At 44.7% G+C, this 16,469-nt stretch overlaps 1 protein-coding gene and 1 long non-coding RNA gene across 2 annotated transcripts in view; one reads left to right on the forward strand and one right to left on the reverse strand.

Annotated features, from left to right (window-relative positions):
- LOC147098128 (scavenger receptor cysteine-rich domain-containing protein DMBT1-like) overlaps positions 1-16,469 on the reverse strand; it is a 452,456-nt gene that overhangs the window by 92,630 nt on the left and 343,357 nt on the right. The window lies entirely within an intron of this gene.
- Positions 3,916-8,847, forward strand: LOC147098129 (uncharacterized). Its single transcript, XR_015074272.1, has 5 exons — positions 3,916-4,394; positions 6,531-6,641; positions 7,135-7,245; positions 7,697-7,853; positions 8,265-8,847. It is a non-coding gene; the product is annotated as an uncharacterized LOC147098129 (long non-coding RNA).

Genomic DNA, 16,469 nt, shown 5'->3' on the forward strand with positions numbered 1-16,469 from the left:
TCTAGAACTAGGGGTCACTGTTTAAAACAATGAGGAGAATTTTGTTTCTCACAGAGGGTCGCGAGTCTTTGGAACTCTCTTCCTCAGGGGCAGTGGAAGCTGAGTCTTTGAAAATTTTTAAGACAGAGGTAGATAGATTCTTGATAAGCAAAGGGGTGAAAGGTTATTGGGGGTAGGCGGGAATGTGCAGTAATCAGATCAGCCATGATCCTATTGATTGGCGGAGCAGGCTCGAGGGGCCGAGTGGCCTACTCCTGCTCCTAATTTGTATGTTCGTATGATTGAAATCATCTTCATTCCTTCCTTTATAATATTGGCCTCGAATTTGCGATCGAAGGCTTGCCATAGACGAACGACTCTGGACCGCAAGCAAAGTACGCAGCTATCTGCTGCCTCCAGACCTTTGGTCTGTTTTGCTCTTGGGCCTGCAGGCGTCCGCCTGCGTAAAGGCCCCATATCCCAGGGGCGCAAGCGGTTCACGTGGGCCAGTCCAACCAATCACAAAGGGGAATTCCTATTTTGTTTTTGGGGATTCCATTTCAGTACGGAATCCCCGTAACCAGAATGACCCAGATTTCCCGGGGCCGTTGGCCGAGTACGTGGTGTGTACCCAGCTGTAACTCACCCCCGAGTTCCGGGTTTCCACGTTCGATGCGCATGCGCGAAAACTCGGAACTTGCGCTCTGTCAAGTTTCAGCTCGACATCCACCACATCCCCGGAAATGGACATTCCCTGGCGGAGAGCTGGGCTATTTACCCAACTACTGCCCAGCGAATGCCCGTGAAACTCTTACCCCTGGTAAAAGCAGGGGTAAGGTCGTCTCTTAACAGTGTAAGAGTTTAAATAAATATTAAAATATATATTTTTAAATTATTTATAGGTAAAAAAAATTAAATTTTGTTTCGGTTATTTTTAACACCTTTAAAACATTTACATTTATTTTTCAAAAAATTAAACTTTTGTTTTAAATATTTAATGAAATTGTATTTTAATTAATTTTGAACGTGTAATGATTTGTTTTTATTTAACTGGTGTGTAATTGACATTTTAGGGGATTCCTTTTCATGCTGATGGTGATTCTGTACCTAAAGCCCCAGAAGCAGAATGATGATCCGCCTTTCTGATTGTTTGGGACGGCTCACATGATCCCAGAGGCGCTCACAAACCACGTGCACCTGAGACACGTGGGCCTTTACGCAGGTGTTGGCGGAGAGGCCCAGGAGCGCAAATGTCCAAACCTCCGAGACCATCAGGTCGGTTCGCACTATTCTTGCGTTTTGGAGGCATTCGCCCGCGGGAAGCCCCCGACTGCAAATTGAAAGAGCAATTTTACAGCACTTAAATAAAAATAAATAATCACAGGTTCCAAATTAGTTAAAACTCAATTTAATTAAACATTTAAAATCATTTTTTGTAGAATAAATATAAAAATTTTAAAGGGTCCAAATATAACCTAAACTAATGTTAAAGATTTAAATAACATGCACACAGGTAAAAGAAGGCCTTACCCCTGCTTTTACCAGGTTTAAGGGTTTTGTGAGCATTCGCTAGGCAGTAGTTCGGCAAATAGTCCAACTCTGCAGCAGTGAATGTCAATTTCCTGCGGATTCGAACGATCTGTTAAACAGAATCTGGACAGATTGCAAGTTCTGGGCTGTCGGGCATCACAGGCGGAACCCCGGAACTTGCGGGAAACTTACGATGGTGTGTGTACACCATCATAGGCCGCGGAAAACCCAGGCCATCATTTCCTGTGTAAGCTGACCTTGGAGTCTCTGTCACTAACATTTCATTTTATTCCCTTTAATCAATCCCATAAAAACTCGCTGATCTTATGAGGCGACAGCCACATTGTCCCAGATTCCATTTCTCTCGGTGACTGGATTCCTGTATCTGGAACATGTTCCTCGCAGGAAATCCTAACCTCTGATTGGTTGTTTCTATACGACTTATTCTAACAGGTTGTATTCTGATATATAACATTAATTTACACATTGTGCTTCAGGATATCACAGCAATACGCTTATCAAATCGATGAATCATTTGTCTTGGGCTATATTTAGGGAGGGAGTTAACCGTTAACATAAATCATTTGATTAAAAAACAGATGGATGAACGAATCGGATATTGTCCTCCTTGAACTATTTTCTGACCCATGTGAGGGGTGGGGGTCCAATTTGTGCCGTCACCACCGGCGGTTTGAGTCTCTGAAAATGAAAGAGACGGCAGGATTGTGGAGGGATCATGATCAGGAAACCCCGCTCCCTCTCTCTCTGTACTAAACAACTATGTTATAGACTATTATCTCTGCTCTGATACCTATTACCTGTACTAATGGGCTGTACTATATATTATTGGCCCAGAAATTCGGATCGGGGGCTTCCCGCGGGTGCATGCCCCCGACCTACACTTACATAGCGCGCCGAAAGTAGAGGCCTGGGCCTGCGTGTATTTCTGGTCTGTGGCCTGCCCCAGCTCCCGGCGCGCTGTGCTTGCGTGATCCAGTGGCGTAATTAGTTCGATGCGTCGGCTGGGATCACGTGAGCACTGGGCAACCAATCGGAGGATGCAAAAGTCCATTCATGAGTTAGACATAAGACCTGTCAAGCTCATGAAAACTCCGGGCGCCCAAAACAGTACATAACCTTAAAATATTTTTCTTTAAATCACACTATTTAAATCAACTATAAATAACATTAAATAACAATTTTAAACAAAAATTTAATTTTTTGAAAAAAATAATTTTATAAAAAATCGGAGCTAAAAATACACTTACCTTACTGTGCAGTATTTAAAAATAATAAACCTGTGGAAAAAATGTTCTAATTTTAATTAATTCACCACTTACCTTTTAAACTGATGTCCTTACGTCTGCTTTTTTAATGTGTAAAAAGTGGAGGCCTTCACGCACGGGCAAACCTGTCATAAACCGGAAGTTCAACGCGCACGCGCTGCCTCATACGTCGCACGCATTTCACCTCTTAACCCCGCCTTTCAGGGGACCGGAAGTGCCGTTTTCCCGCGCATGCGCTGTGCATGCAAGAAACCGGCACTTCCATCCGAATTACTGGGCCATTGTGTCTGACCGCTGCGAGGGCCGTCATTTATGGTCCATCCTTATTTGCCCTGATAAGGTGGTGATGGGCGTTCCTCTTGAACCGCTGCAGTCCTTGTGGTGAATGATTACCACAATGGTGTCAGTTACCAAATTCCATCACATTGTCACAGGGATGATGAAGCTATTGGGCTGGAAATTGCGGTCGGAGGCTTCCCGCAGGCGATTGCCTCTGAACCACAATTAAACTCCGCACCTACCTGGTGCCTCTGGACCTTCGGACACTTGTGCTCCTGGGCCTCCAGGCATATGCCTGTGTAAAGGCCCAGGAGCACATGCGGTGCGCAAGCGCCCCTGGGATAAGGTGGGCCAGCCCAACAAAGCACAAAGGGTGATTCTCATTATTCTTATGGGGATTCAATTTAAAGAAAGACATGCATTTATATGGCGCCTTTCACGACCACTGGACGTCTGAAAGCACTTTACAGCCAATTAAGTACTTTTGGAGTGTAGTCACTGTTGCAATGTGGGAAATGGGGCAGCCAAGTTACGCACAGCAAGCTCCCACAAACAGCAATGTGATAATGACCAGATAATCTGTTCTTGTTATCTTGATTGAAGAACAAATATTTAACTACGGAATCCACATAAGCATAATAGGAATCCCCTAAAAAATACATTTTAACAAAACTGAAATAAAAATAAATCATCACATAGTCAAAATTAATTCAAATAAAATGTAATTAAACATTTAAAAGGAAAATTTAATTTTTTGAAATATAAATTTAAACATTTTTCAAGGGGCAAAAAATATCGTAAATTAATTTAAAAGGTTTATGTATGTTTAAATAATATAAATACATGTATTTTACTATGTATTTAAATGCTTACACTGGTACAAGAAGGCCTTACTCCTGCTTGTACCAGGTGTAAGGGTTGTGTGGGCATTCGCTGGGCGGTAGTTGGGCAAATAGCCAATCCCTGCGCCAGCGAATGTCCATTTCCTGCGGATGAGCACGATCTGTCAAACAGAATCTCAACAGATTGCAAGTTCTGGGTTTTTGTGCATGTGAATCACATGTGGAAACACGGAACTTGTGGGACACTTATGACCATGTACACTGTGTGTATGGGGTCATAGGCCCCGGAAAATCCGGCTCATTATGTTGTCTGCTCCGATATCCTGAACAATCTCTCCAATAACCATCCATTATTTCTGTTTGACAGTTTCTGGTTCCATTGACTGCCTCAATCAGATTGAATATTACACCAGTGACATTTTGGGTGACACGGACCCGGGATCAGAAAATCCTGAAGGGAACTCCTCCAGTATTCAAGGTGGGTACATTTTTACTTCCTACAATCTCTTTATTGCACTTCACGCTTTCTACTACCTAAAACCAACAACTAAAGATAACAGAGCTTACTTGCCGATGAATGACACTGCCAGGGACCCGTAGTACCGGACAGTGATTTTAGTTACAAAATATTGTAGAAATAATTTGGATTTGAAACAAAATCATGTTAATTTCCCCCAATGGTATAATGGAATATTTTTTTCGTTCCTGGATTCGCTGGCAAGGCCAGCATTTATTGCCCATCCCTAATTGCCCTTGAGAAGGTGGAGGTGAGACAGCTTCTTGAACCGCTGGAGTCCCTGTGCTGTTACAGAGTGAGTTACAGGATTTTGGCCCAAGGACAATGAAGTAATGTCGATATATTTCCATGTCAGAATGGTGTGCAACTTGGAGGGGAACTTGCAGGCGATGGTGTTCCCTGGTGCCTGCTGGCCTTGTCCTTCTAGGTCTTAGAGGTCGCGGGTTTGGGAGGTGCTGCTTAAGAAGCCTTGGCGAGTTGCTGCAGTGCATCTTGTAGATGGTACACACTGGAGCCACGGGGCGCTGGTGGTGGAGGGAGAGAATCTATAAGGTGCTGGATGGGGTGCCAATCAAGCGGGCTGAATTGTCCTCGATGGTGTCGTGCTTCTTGAGTGTTGCAAGAGCTGCACTCATCCAGGCAAGTGGAGAGTATTCCATCACACTCCTGACTTGTGCCCTGTAGATGGTGGAAAGGCTTTGGGCAGTCAGGAAATGAGACACTCGCCGCAGAATACCTGGCCTCTGATCTGCTCTTGTAACTATAGTATTTATGTGACTGGTCAATGGTGACACCTTCCATTACTTTGCTGATGATTGAGAGTAGACTGATGGACCGGTAATTCGCCGGATTGGATTTGTCCTGCTTTTTGGGAATTGTCAAACCTGGGCAGTATTCCACATTGTCGGGTAAATGCCAGTGTTGTAGCTGTACTGGGACAGCTTGGCTTCAGGCGCGGCTAGTTCTGGAGCACAGGTCATGAGCCGACATGTTGTTAGAGCCCATGGACATTGCTGTATCCAGTACACTCAGCCGTTTCTTGATATCACGTGGAGTGAATCGAATTGACTGAAGACTGGCTTCTGTGATGGTGGGGGACCTAGGAGGAGGCCGATATGGATCATCCACTCGGCACTTCTGGCTGAAGATGGTTGCAAACGCTTCAGCCTTGTCTTTTGAACTTGCGTGCTGGGCTCCGCCATCATGGGGGATGGGGATACTGATGAAGCCTGTTCCTCCCGTTAGTTGTTTAATTATCCACCGCCATTTACTACTGGATGTGGCTGGACTGCAGAGCTTTGATCTGAACTGTTGATTCTGTAAATCCTGTACCCTTGCTGCCCTCAGTCCTTCTTCCAAGTGGTGTTCAACATGGAGGAGCACTGATTCAGCAGCTGAGGGAGGGTTGTAGTTGGTAATCATCAGCAGGTTTCCTTGCTCATGCTCGACCTGAAGCCATAAGACTTCATGGTTCTGGAGTCAATGTTCAGCAATCCCATTGCCACTTCCTCCCGAATGTATAGCACTGTACCGACACTTATGGTGGGTCTGTCCACCTGGTGGGACAGAACAAACCTACGGTTTGTGTTGGAGGAGTTACCTAATGGCTTTAAGGTATGATTCTTTGAGTATGACTTTGTCAGGCTGTTGCTTGCTAGTCTGTGCAGCTATGGGACAATTTTGGCACAAGTCCCCAAATATTAATGAGATGGACTTTGCATTGTTGAGTGGGCTGTGTGTGCCACTGTCGTGTCCAAGGTCGATCATGATCAGGAAACCCCGCTCACACTCTCTGTACTAACCGACTATGTTACACACTATTTTCTCTGCTCTGATACCTAGGTATTACCTGTACTAATGGACTGTAGGTTATTGTGTTTGGGAGGGCCGGCATTTATGGTCCATCTCTAGTTACCCTGATAAGGTAGTGGTGGGCCTTCTCCTGAACCACTGCAGTCCTTGTAGTGAATGATCTCCCACAATGGTGTCAGTTACCAAAATCCAGGATATTGTCACAGGGACGATGAAGGTATTATGTTGTCTGCTCCGATGTGCTGAAAATCTCTCCAATAACCATCCATTTTTTGTGTTTGACAGTTTCGGGTTCCATTGACGCCCTCAATCAGATTGAATATTACACTCGTGACATCTTGGGTGACACTGATCCGGGATCAGAAAATCCTGAAGGGACCTCCTCCAGTATTCAGGGTGGGTATATTTTCACTCCCTACAATCTTTGTTGGACTTCACACACTTTATTACCTAAAAGACATCGGAGCTTACTCGCCGAAAAATAACACTGCCAAGGATCCGTAGTACTGGACGGTGATCTTATTTACAAAATATTGTGGAAATAGTTTGGATTTGAAACAAAATCATTTCGAATTTCCCCAATGGTATAATGGAAGGAAACATTCAGTTCATTGTGTTTCCTCACACGGCTCTATGGGCCGAGAAATGTGAAATGTGTGTGCAGGTTGGGTGGGTGATTCAGTGGGAAATGTGTGACTTTAAAACGGAGACTAAACTACCCCGACATGACACGGTCCAATCATTCCCCCAGATAACCCCACTTCACCCGAAGACCACATTGGTCCGCTCTCCCGCCCTGCAAGGCCTGGGTAGATTGATTTATAATAATATCATTCTGAGCACTCAGTGCTGGCATTTGGTTTCAGTGGCAATCTCTATTTCCTCCCAGGTCCGGTTCCGGGCGACTATGACGATGTTGAGACTGGAGTCACTGGCACTCAGGGCGGTCCTGATGCTCTCCTCACACTCAAAAGTGCCGGCGGTGATCTCTCCACTCTCGGTGAGTTACATCTCTGACATTCCCGCAGTCACCAGCCCTCTGTGTAGGAATGGACTGGCGCTGTTTTAAATTCCCTTTCAATCGGCGATGACACAGAGCGATGGTTGATTGAAGTCCATGTTGTGATTACAGGAAATGAAGTGTTCTAGAACAGGGATGTTCTAGAAAAGAGATCCTGATGCTGTTCAGTTTGGATTATCTTCCTTTTTAATACTCGCACCAGGAATCATTCCAGTGCTCAAACTGAACCGCCCGATTCTCGGATATTAGATGCACCTCGTCTGCTGTCACCCAGCGGTAAAACACAGCACGGGGGTGTGGCTAGAAAACAATTCTCTTCCACTCACAGACCAACAAAGTCCAGCCCCTTCACCAAATTGACAGATATATGTGACCCACACTGATGCGGGTTTTACTGCCATCAGTAACCCATAATCTGTCTCTCCCACAGTGTACAGCTCTCAGACCCGCACTGATCCCGGTTTACCGGTTGCTTCCACTCCTGGTAACAATGACCATGTTCACTGGGACACGTTCACAACCCCGGACATTCCGCCACCGATGGGCAGTGACTGTGTGGCTCAAAATGTTACATCTACGTCAAGCCGGTAAGAGCAATGTTTTATTATCTGCTGCATTGTTTGTGCCCCAGTGCTGGGGGAGTGTCCAGTCCCGGGTGGATTCTACTGTGTGACAATGGGCAGTGTGTTCAACCAGTAGTGATACTGAAACTAGCAGAGAGAACATGCTGTGTATTTACTGTGGGAATAAATACCCCATTATACTGGCTGTAATTAATTCAATTCTATGATTGTGGGGAGTGTGTTTAACTGCAAATGATACTGAAACTGTCAGAGAGAAGATGTTGTTTATTTATTATTTGAAGAAAAGACTAATTGAAGTGAAATATCAGGGAGAATATTGTGAGTAGTGAAAACGAGTCCATTGGATTGTATGGTGTGTTGGTGAAATGTTTAATCCTCTCTCTCTCTCTCAAGGTGTTTGTTTTTTCCTTTCAGGTAAAAGTCAGCGGAAAATCCCGGATGCGATGTCCCGGGGCGTGTCACAGACAAGCGGGAAATATTGTGTGTGAAATCTGAGAGAATGTCCATTAACTTTTCCAACAGTGTGAACATGCTGAATGTGCGTTTCGTCACGATATAAACATCACTTTATTTTATCAATCGCCATGTTAATTTGTTGAATGTGCGTTTCGTCACGATATAAACATCACTTTATTTTATCAATCGCCATGTTAATTTGTTTTGAAATAAATAGATTTAGCTTTTCTCTATATTTTGGCTGCGTTCTGCTTAATTAAAAATTATAAAACAAAGAATGTATTCGGTTAATTTCTGTCTATATTAATACTGTAAGCCACTGCTTTGCGTGGATTAATCAACTCTGTAACAGAGATTAAGAACCTATGTTTATTGTTGAAGGGTTTATATGAACTTCATTTTGTAACCGCTTCAATTTTTCATCCTCTATTTAAGAATATTCAGAACACGCAAGGGGTCAAGTGATGTACGTAGCGTTTAAAAATAAAAAATGATTTTATTAAATGTTATGGTTGAAATTTGTGCCTATGTCGATGTTCATGTTTTTATTTTGTCCCATTACTAAACACACACCAATCCCTAGATACAGCCGAATGTTGTTTTACTGCACGACACCTGCCCCTGGGAATTCGGCGTATGGCGGGAAACCAGGAGAATCTGATCAGAGTTCCACGGCCACTGTTATTGGACTTTAATTCTTAAAGCTAAATACTTCAGTTATTCAGCCGCAGTGAGCAATGGTCACTCAATCAGCAAAACGATTGTACCGTGCAGTTTCCGCCAGCAGGTGGCGATGCTTATTCCATCAGTCTGACCACTGCAATGGCAAGTATCCACCAGCAGAGGGCGAACATTATTATAAATAAAAACAGAAAATGCTGGAACCACTCAGCAGGTCAGGCAGCATCTGTGGAAAGAGAAACAGTTAACGTTTCATGTCAGTGATATCTTCAGAAATTTAAAATGTTAGAGATTAACCGCTTTTAGTAAATAAAGTGCCAGGGAAAAGGGGGCATGAAAAGATCAAAAGGCTGAAGGTCTGTGATAGGATGGAGGGCAGGAGTGATTCAGTGAATCCTCGCTTACATAGATACATAGAGATAGGAACAGGAGTAGGCCATTCGGCCCTTCGTGCCTGCTCCGCCATTCAATGAGATCATGGCTGATCTTCGTCTGAGATCATAGCTGATCTTACCAGTTCAGTACCCCGTCCCCGCCTTTTCTCCGTAACCCTTAATCCCCTTAGCCTTCAGAAATATATCCAATTCTCTCTTGAAAATATTTATTGAATTAGCCTTCACAGCCCTCTGTGGCAGGGAATTCCACAGGCTCACCACTCTTTGAGTGAAGAAATTCTTCCTCATCTCTGTTTTAAATGATTTGCCCGCTATTTTTAGACTGTGGCCCCTGGTTCTGTGCTCCCCGGCCATTGGAAACATTCTCTCTGAATTCAGGCTGTCCAGGCCTGCCATAATTTTATATGTTTCGATGAGATCCCCTCTCAATCTTCTAAACTCCAGTGAGTACAAGCCCAAACTATTTAATCTCTCTTCGTAGGTCATTCCCGCCATTCCAGGTATCAGCCTGGTGAATCGCCGTTGCACTCTTTCCATGGCAAGAACATCCTTCCGCAGATGGGGCGACCAAAACTGTACACAATACTCCAGATGCGGTCTCACCAGCACCTTGCACAGCTGTAGTAAGGTATCCCTATTCCGATACTCGAACCCCCTTGATATGAAGGCCAACATACCATTTGCCTTCTTAATCGCCTGTTGCACCTGCATGCTCTCCTTCAGTGACTGGTGCACAAGAACACCCAGGTCCCTCTGCACTTCCCCATCTCCCAATCTATTGCCATTTAGATAATCTACCCTCCTGTTTTTACCCCCAAAGTGGATAACCTCGCATTTATCCACATTATAGTGCATCTGCCACGTATCCGCCCATTCCCCCAACCTGTCCAAATCGCACTGTAGCCTCCTGACATCCTCATCAGAGCCCACCCCTCCTCCTAGTTTAGTGTCGTCAGCGAATTTGGAAATATTGCATTCAATTCCCTGATCCAGATCATTTATATATATTGTGAACAGCTGGGGTCCCAGGACAGATCCTTGCGGCACCCCGCTGGTCACTGCCTGCCACTCCGAAAACGAGCCGTTTATTCCAACTCTCTGTTTTCTATCCGCCAGCCAGTTCTCTATCCACGTTAATACTTTGCCCCCAATCCCATGAGCCTTAATTTTGCATGATAATCTTTTGTGTGGAACCTTATCGAAGGCTTTCTGGAAGTCAAGGTACACCACATCCACTGGCTCTCCCCCATCTATTTTACCAGTTACTTCCTCAAAAAATTCCAGCAGATTAGTCAAACACGATTTACCCTTTGTAAATCCATGTTGACTCTGTCCGATCCTTTCCCCATTTGTCAAGTGCTCCGCTATTTTATCCTTAATAATGGACTCTAGCATTTTGCCCACAACCGATGTAAGGCTTACTGGTCTATAATTCCCTGCTTTCTCTCTACCCCCCTTTTTAAATATTGGGGTAACATTAGCTACCCTCCAATCCACGGGTACTGTTCCCGAGTCAATGGAGTTCCGGAAGATGATCCTTAGAGCATCTGCTATCTCCAGGGCCACCTCCTTAAGTACCCTAGGATGTAGTTTATCAGGCCCCGGGGATTTGTCGGCCTTCAGTCCCCTCAACTTACCCAACACCATATCCCTAGAGATACTAATTTCTGTCAGCTCCTCCCTCTCATTAGTCCCTATGTTTTCCGATATTCCTGGGAGGTTATTTGTGTCCTCCTTTGTGAATACAGAACCAAAGTATGAGTTTAATTGGTCTGCCATTTCCTTATTCTTCATTATATATTCTCCCGAATCGGACTGCAAGGGACCGACTTGGGATTTTACCAGTCTTTTCCTCCTGATATACCGATAAAAGCTTTTGCAGTCTGTCTTTATGTTTGCTGCAAGTTTACTTTCGTATTCTATTTTCCCCTTCCTGATTAATCCCTTTGTCCTCTTTTGCTGTATCCTGTACTGCCCCCAATCTTCCGGTCTGGTGCTTTTTTTTGCCAGTTGATATGCCCTTTTTTTTGATTTTATGCTGTCCCTAATTTCCCTCGTTATCCACGGTTGAGTCACCTTTTTAGTTTTATTTTTATGCCAAACCGGTATAAACATGTTCTGGAATTCTTCCATTCTATCTTTGAATGCTTGCCATTGTCTATCCACTGTCAATCCCCCCAGAAACACCACCCAATCAATCTTACCCAATTCCCGTCTCATACCCTCGTAATTCCCTTTATTTAAGTTCTGGACCTTAGTCTCTGATTCAATTTCCTCACTCTCCATCTCGACTGAGATCTCGATCATATTATGATCGCTCTGACCCAAGGGGCCTCGTACAAGATTGCTGATAAGTCCCTTCTCATTGCACAATACCCAGTCTAAAATGGCCTGATCTCGAGTCGGCTCCTCGACATATTGGTCCAGATAACCGTCCCGAAAACATTCCAGGAATTCCTCCTCCTCAGAATTTTTACTAATTTGGGTAGTCCAATCAATATGTAAATTAAAGTCACCCATGATGACAGCTGTGCTCTTATCGCACGCTTCTCTAATTTCCCTTTTTATGCCTTCCCTAACCTCCATATTACTATTTGGAGGCCTATATATCACACCCACTAACGTTTTCCTCCCCTTGCTATTTCTCATTTCTACCCATACAGATTCCGTTTCATCCGAGTTAATATCCTTCCTTTCCATTGCATTAATCCCCTCCTTTACCAGCAATGCTACCCCACCTCCCCTACCTTTTTGCCGATCCTTCCTAAATATTGTATATCCCTGGATGTTAAGTTCCCAGCCTTGCCCACCCTGCAGCCACGTTTCTGTAATCCCAATCAAATCATACTTGCTTCCCTCACTCTGATCCATGTCCCTGTGAACTTGCAGCATTCCATTCTCTCAGGTACAAACCTGACATTATCATTAATTCTGCTGATAAGGGAGTCGCTGTTGTTGTGTGTTGAAAATAGCGCTACCTTGTGGACTCTAAACACAAAGGCCCACAATTTGCGATCGGAGGCTTCCCGCGGGTGGATGCCTCCGACCTGTGAAAAATCTCCGCATTTCCCTGGTGGCCCGGGAGGTTTGGAGTCTCGCGATCCTGGGCTTCTCCGGGTCCGCGCGGGCAGAGGCCCAGGGATCTCAGGTGCGCATGCGGCTCACAAGCACCCCTGGGCTCACATGGGCCAGCTCAACCAATAAAAGAAGGGAATCCCCATTCATACTTCTGGGAGTTTGGTGCGTCCGGAGCTCCCATAAATATGAATGGGGATCACTTTAAAAATACACAAACACATAAAATAAATAAATATCATATTTAAAATTAATTAAAATTCCATTTAATTAATTATTTTAAACGAAACTTTAATTTTTTGAAAATATATGTATTAATGGGGCGACAATCAACTTACCTTATTGGACAGGGTTGTTAATATATAAATGAGTGATAACATTTTATTTTGCTATTTTTTAAACTCTGATGCGGGTAATAGCAGGCCTTACACCTGCATTTATCAGGCATAAGAACTTCACAGGCGTTCAGCGGGCGTAAGTTGGGCAAATAGCGGAAATCTCCACCGGCAGAGGCCCATCTCCCTGGGATACGGAGGATCTGTCAAGAAGATTCCGATACCTAAACCCGGAACTAGCGCGGCCCCTACGGTCACGTACACATCTCGTACACACCCGTAGGTGTCGAAAAATACGGCCCAAACTCTGACACCTCCTCGTCCCTCCCGCGCACCGTTACCCCACCACCGAACATCAAGCCATCCTTTCCCAGACTGTCACTGACCTCATCTCCTCTGGAGATCTTCACCGCACGGCCTCCAAACTCATAGTCCACTAACCTGGCACAGCCCCTGCTGCCTCCTTTCAAACATCCACAGACAGGACCCCGCCGGTAGACCAATCATATCAACCTGTTAATGCCCCACGGGACTGACTTCTTCCTATCAAAACTGTAAATGATCTCCCCTTGGCTAATCTCTTCCGACGCCATCCACCATTTTAACCATTCCAGTTTCTTGGCCATAGCCGTCTCCTTTTGAACATAGATCCCCAGTCCTTCTACAACCTCACCCCACCAGGATATTCAGCTCCTTACATGTCCATCGCTCACCAGGTTGTCCAGTCCATTTACATCTCCATCTCTCATCATGACGTTCAGTCCTTCTACACATCCATCCCTTACAACGATGTCCAGCGCCTCTAGATTTCCACTTCTCACCAGGACGTCCAGTCCCTCTAGACCTCCACCCCACCAGGATGGCCTGCGGGCCCTGCGCTTCTTCCATGCATGGCAGCCCAACCAATCCCCATCCACAACCACCCTTCTCCACCTGGCCAAACTCGGCCTCACATTAAACAGCTTTTCCTTTGACGCTTCTCACTTCCTCCAAATAAATTTGTCACTGGTGAACCCACATGGGTCCAAGCTATGTCTGTCTTTTAACGCTATATGTGGAATATTCTTTGCTTCAGACCTAGTCATGTCACATCCTTGACATGGTTTTCCCGGTTGGTTAATATCTGTGCTGCTTCCTGCTCTTGCCCTGAACTGGAAACTTTCATCAATATCGCTTTAAATTCCAGCGTTTCACATGACCAACTCCGACTCTTCCCTTCCGTTCTTGACTTACTGCCTACATTTCTTGGGTTAGGTTGTTTAAAGTGTCTACTGCAGGGCCACCGAATCCCACAGCTACATTGATCATACTTCCTCCCAACTTGCATCGTGTAATGTCTCTATTCCATAGTCCCAGTTTCTCCGTCTGCATCACATCTGATCCGATGATGCCACCTTGCATACCAGTGCTTCAAAAATGCCTTCCTTTTTGCTTTCCTAAGGATTCCCCTCCACAGAGGTTGACAGGGCCCTCGACTCCAGAGGGAGAGAAAAAATACAGGGAAATACAGGCCAGTTAGCCTGATATCAGTCGTCGGGAAAATGACGGAATCCATTGTTAAGAAAGTGGTATCAGGGCACTTAGAAAATCATAACTTGATTAGGCAGAGTCAACATAGTTTTATGAAAGGGAAATCGTGCTTGACAAATTTATTAGTGTTATTTGAGGATGTAACCTGCAGGGTACAAAAAGGGGAACCGGTGGATGTAGTATATTTGTATTTCCAAAGGCAATCGATAAGGTGCCGCATTAAAGGTTATTACACAAGATTAGGACTCATGGGGTTGGGGGTAATATAGTAGTATGGATAGAGGATTGGTTAACGAACAGAAAACAGAGAGTAGTGATAAACAAATCTTTTTCAATTTGGAAGGCTGTAACTAGTAGGGTGCCACAAGGATAATTGCTGGCGTCTCACTTATTTACAATCTATATTAATGTCCTAGACGAATGGACCGTGTGTAATGTATCCAAGTTTGCTGATGCAAAGCTAGGTGGAACAGTAATCTGTGAGGAGAAACAGTCTGCAATGGGATATAGATAGACTAAGTGAGTGGGCAGTAATGTGGCAGATGGGGCATAATGTAGGGAAATGTGAGGTTATTCACTTTGGTGCAGCCAGGTGCCTGCACATAGCGACCTTGCATTAACCTCCTCAGCAATCTCCAGCCAGGCAGCCTTTCTCTGCTGAGGAGGCTTCCTCTGGCCTTTGGGAATCATAGAGTCATCGAGTCATATCTGCAAAGAAGGAGGCTATTCGGCCCATTTAATCTGTGCCGGCTCACTGCAGAGCAATCCAGTCAGTCCCATTCCCCCGCTCTATCCCCGAAGCCCTGCAAGTTAATTTCCCTCAAGTGCCTGTCCAGTCTCCCCTTGAAAACATCGAGTGTCTCTGCTTCCACCACTTCCATCGGCAGCGAGTTCCAGGTCCTCACCACTCGCTGCGTAAAATGATTTTTTCTCATATCCTCCCGTATCTCTTGCCCAAAATCTTAAATCTGTGTCCCCAATTCATTGTACCATCAACTAGTGGAAACAGCCTTCCCCCGTTAGCCTATGCAAACCCATCATAATCTTGTACACCTCTATCAAATCACCTCTCAACCTCCTTTGCTCTAATGAAAAGAAATCCAACTTCTCCAACCTGTCCTTATAGCAAAGAAACCCCATCCCCGGAACCACTCTGGTAAATCTCTTCTGCACCTTCTCAAGGGCTTTCATATCCTTCCTAAATTGTGGTGACCAGAGCTGGACGCAACACTCAAGTTGTGCCATAACCAGCGCTTTATAAAGATTCAGCATAACGTCTCTACATTTGTTCTCAGTACCTCTATTTATGAAACCCAAGATCCCATATGCTTTGCTAACCACTCTCTCGATATGCTCTGCCACCTTCAGGGACTGATGCGCATTAACTCCCAGGTCCCTCTGTCGCTGCACACACTGTAAAACATTGCCATTAAGTGTCTATTGCATCTCCCTGTTCCTTCTGCCAAAGTGTATCAAGTCACCACTTCTCTATTTTAAATTTCATCTGCCAATTGTCTGCCCATTTTGCTAGTCTTTCTATGTTCAGTTGAAATCGATTGCTATCATCCGCACTGTTTGCCAAACCCCCAAATTTAGTGTCATGGGCAAATGTAGAAATTCTACTTTGTATTCCAATATCCACGTCATTTATAAAACTCAAACAAACAGTGGGCCCAGCACTGACCCTTGGGGAACACCACTGTCTATCATCCTCCAATCTGAAAAATAGCCATTTACCGCAACTCGCTGTTTTCTGTCCTTAAGCCAATTCATTATCCAAGCTGCCACTGATCCAACTAGTCCATGAGCCTCAACTTTGTTAACCAGTATTCTATGTGGTACTTTGTTAAACGCCTTCCTAAAATCCACGTGGACAACATCCATTGCATTCCCTTCTTCGATCTTCCCTGTTACTTCTTCAAAAAGTTCAATCAGATTAGTCAAGCATGATCTGCCTTTTGAAAATCCGTGTTGGCTCTCCTTAATTAGCTTAAACCTCTTCAATGTTTCCCTTGATAATAGTTTCTAAAACTTTACCCAACACTGATGTTAACCTGACCGGCCTGTAATTACTAGGTTTGTCCTTACACCCTTCGGGAACAGGATCTCCCTGTGCCCTCCTACTCCCTGCACAAGAGCTTGCAGTC

The sequence above is a fragment of the Somniosus microcephalus genome, chromosome 30 (genome assembly GCF_052327205.1).
Source record: "Somniosus microcephalus isolate GS21.2 chromosome 30, FLI_Smic_1.0, whole genome shotgun sequence".
In the NCBI taxonomy this organism is placed as follows: domain Eukaryota; kingdom Metazoa; phylum Chordata; class Chondrichthyes; order Squaliformes; family Somniosidae; genus Somniosus; species Somniosus microcephalus.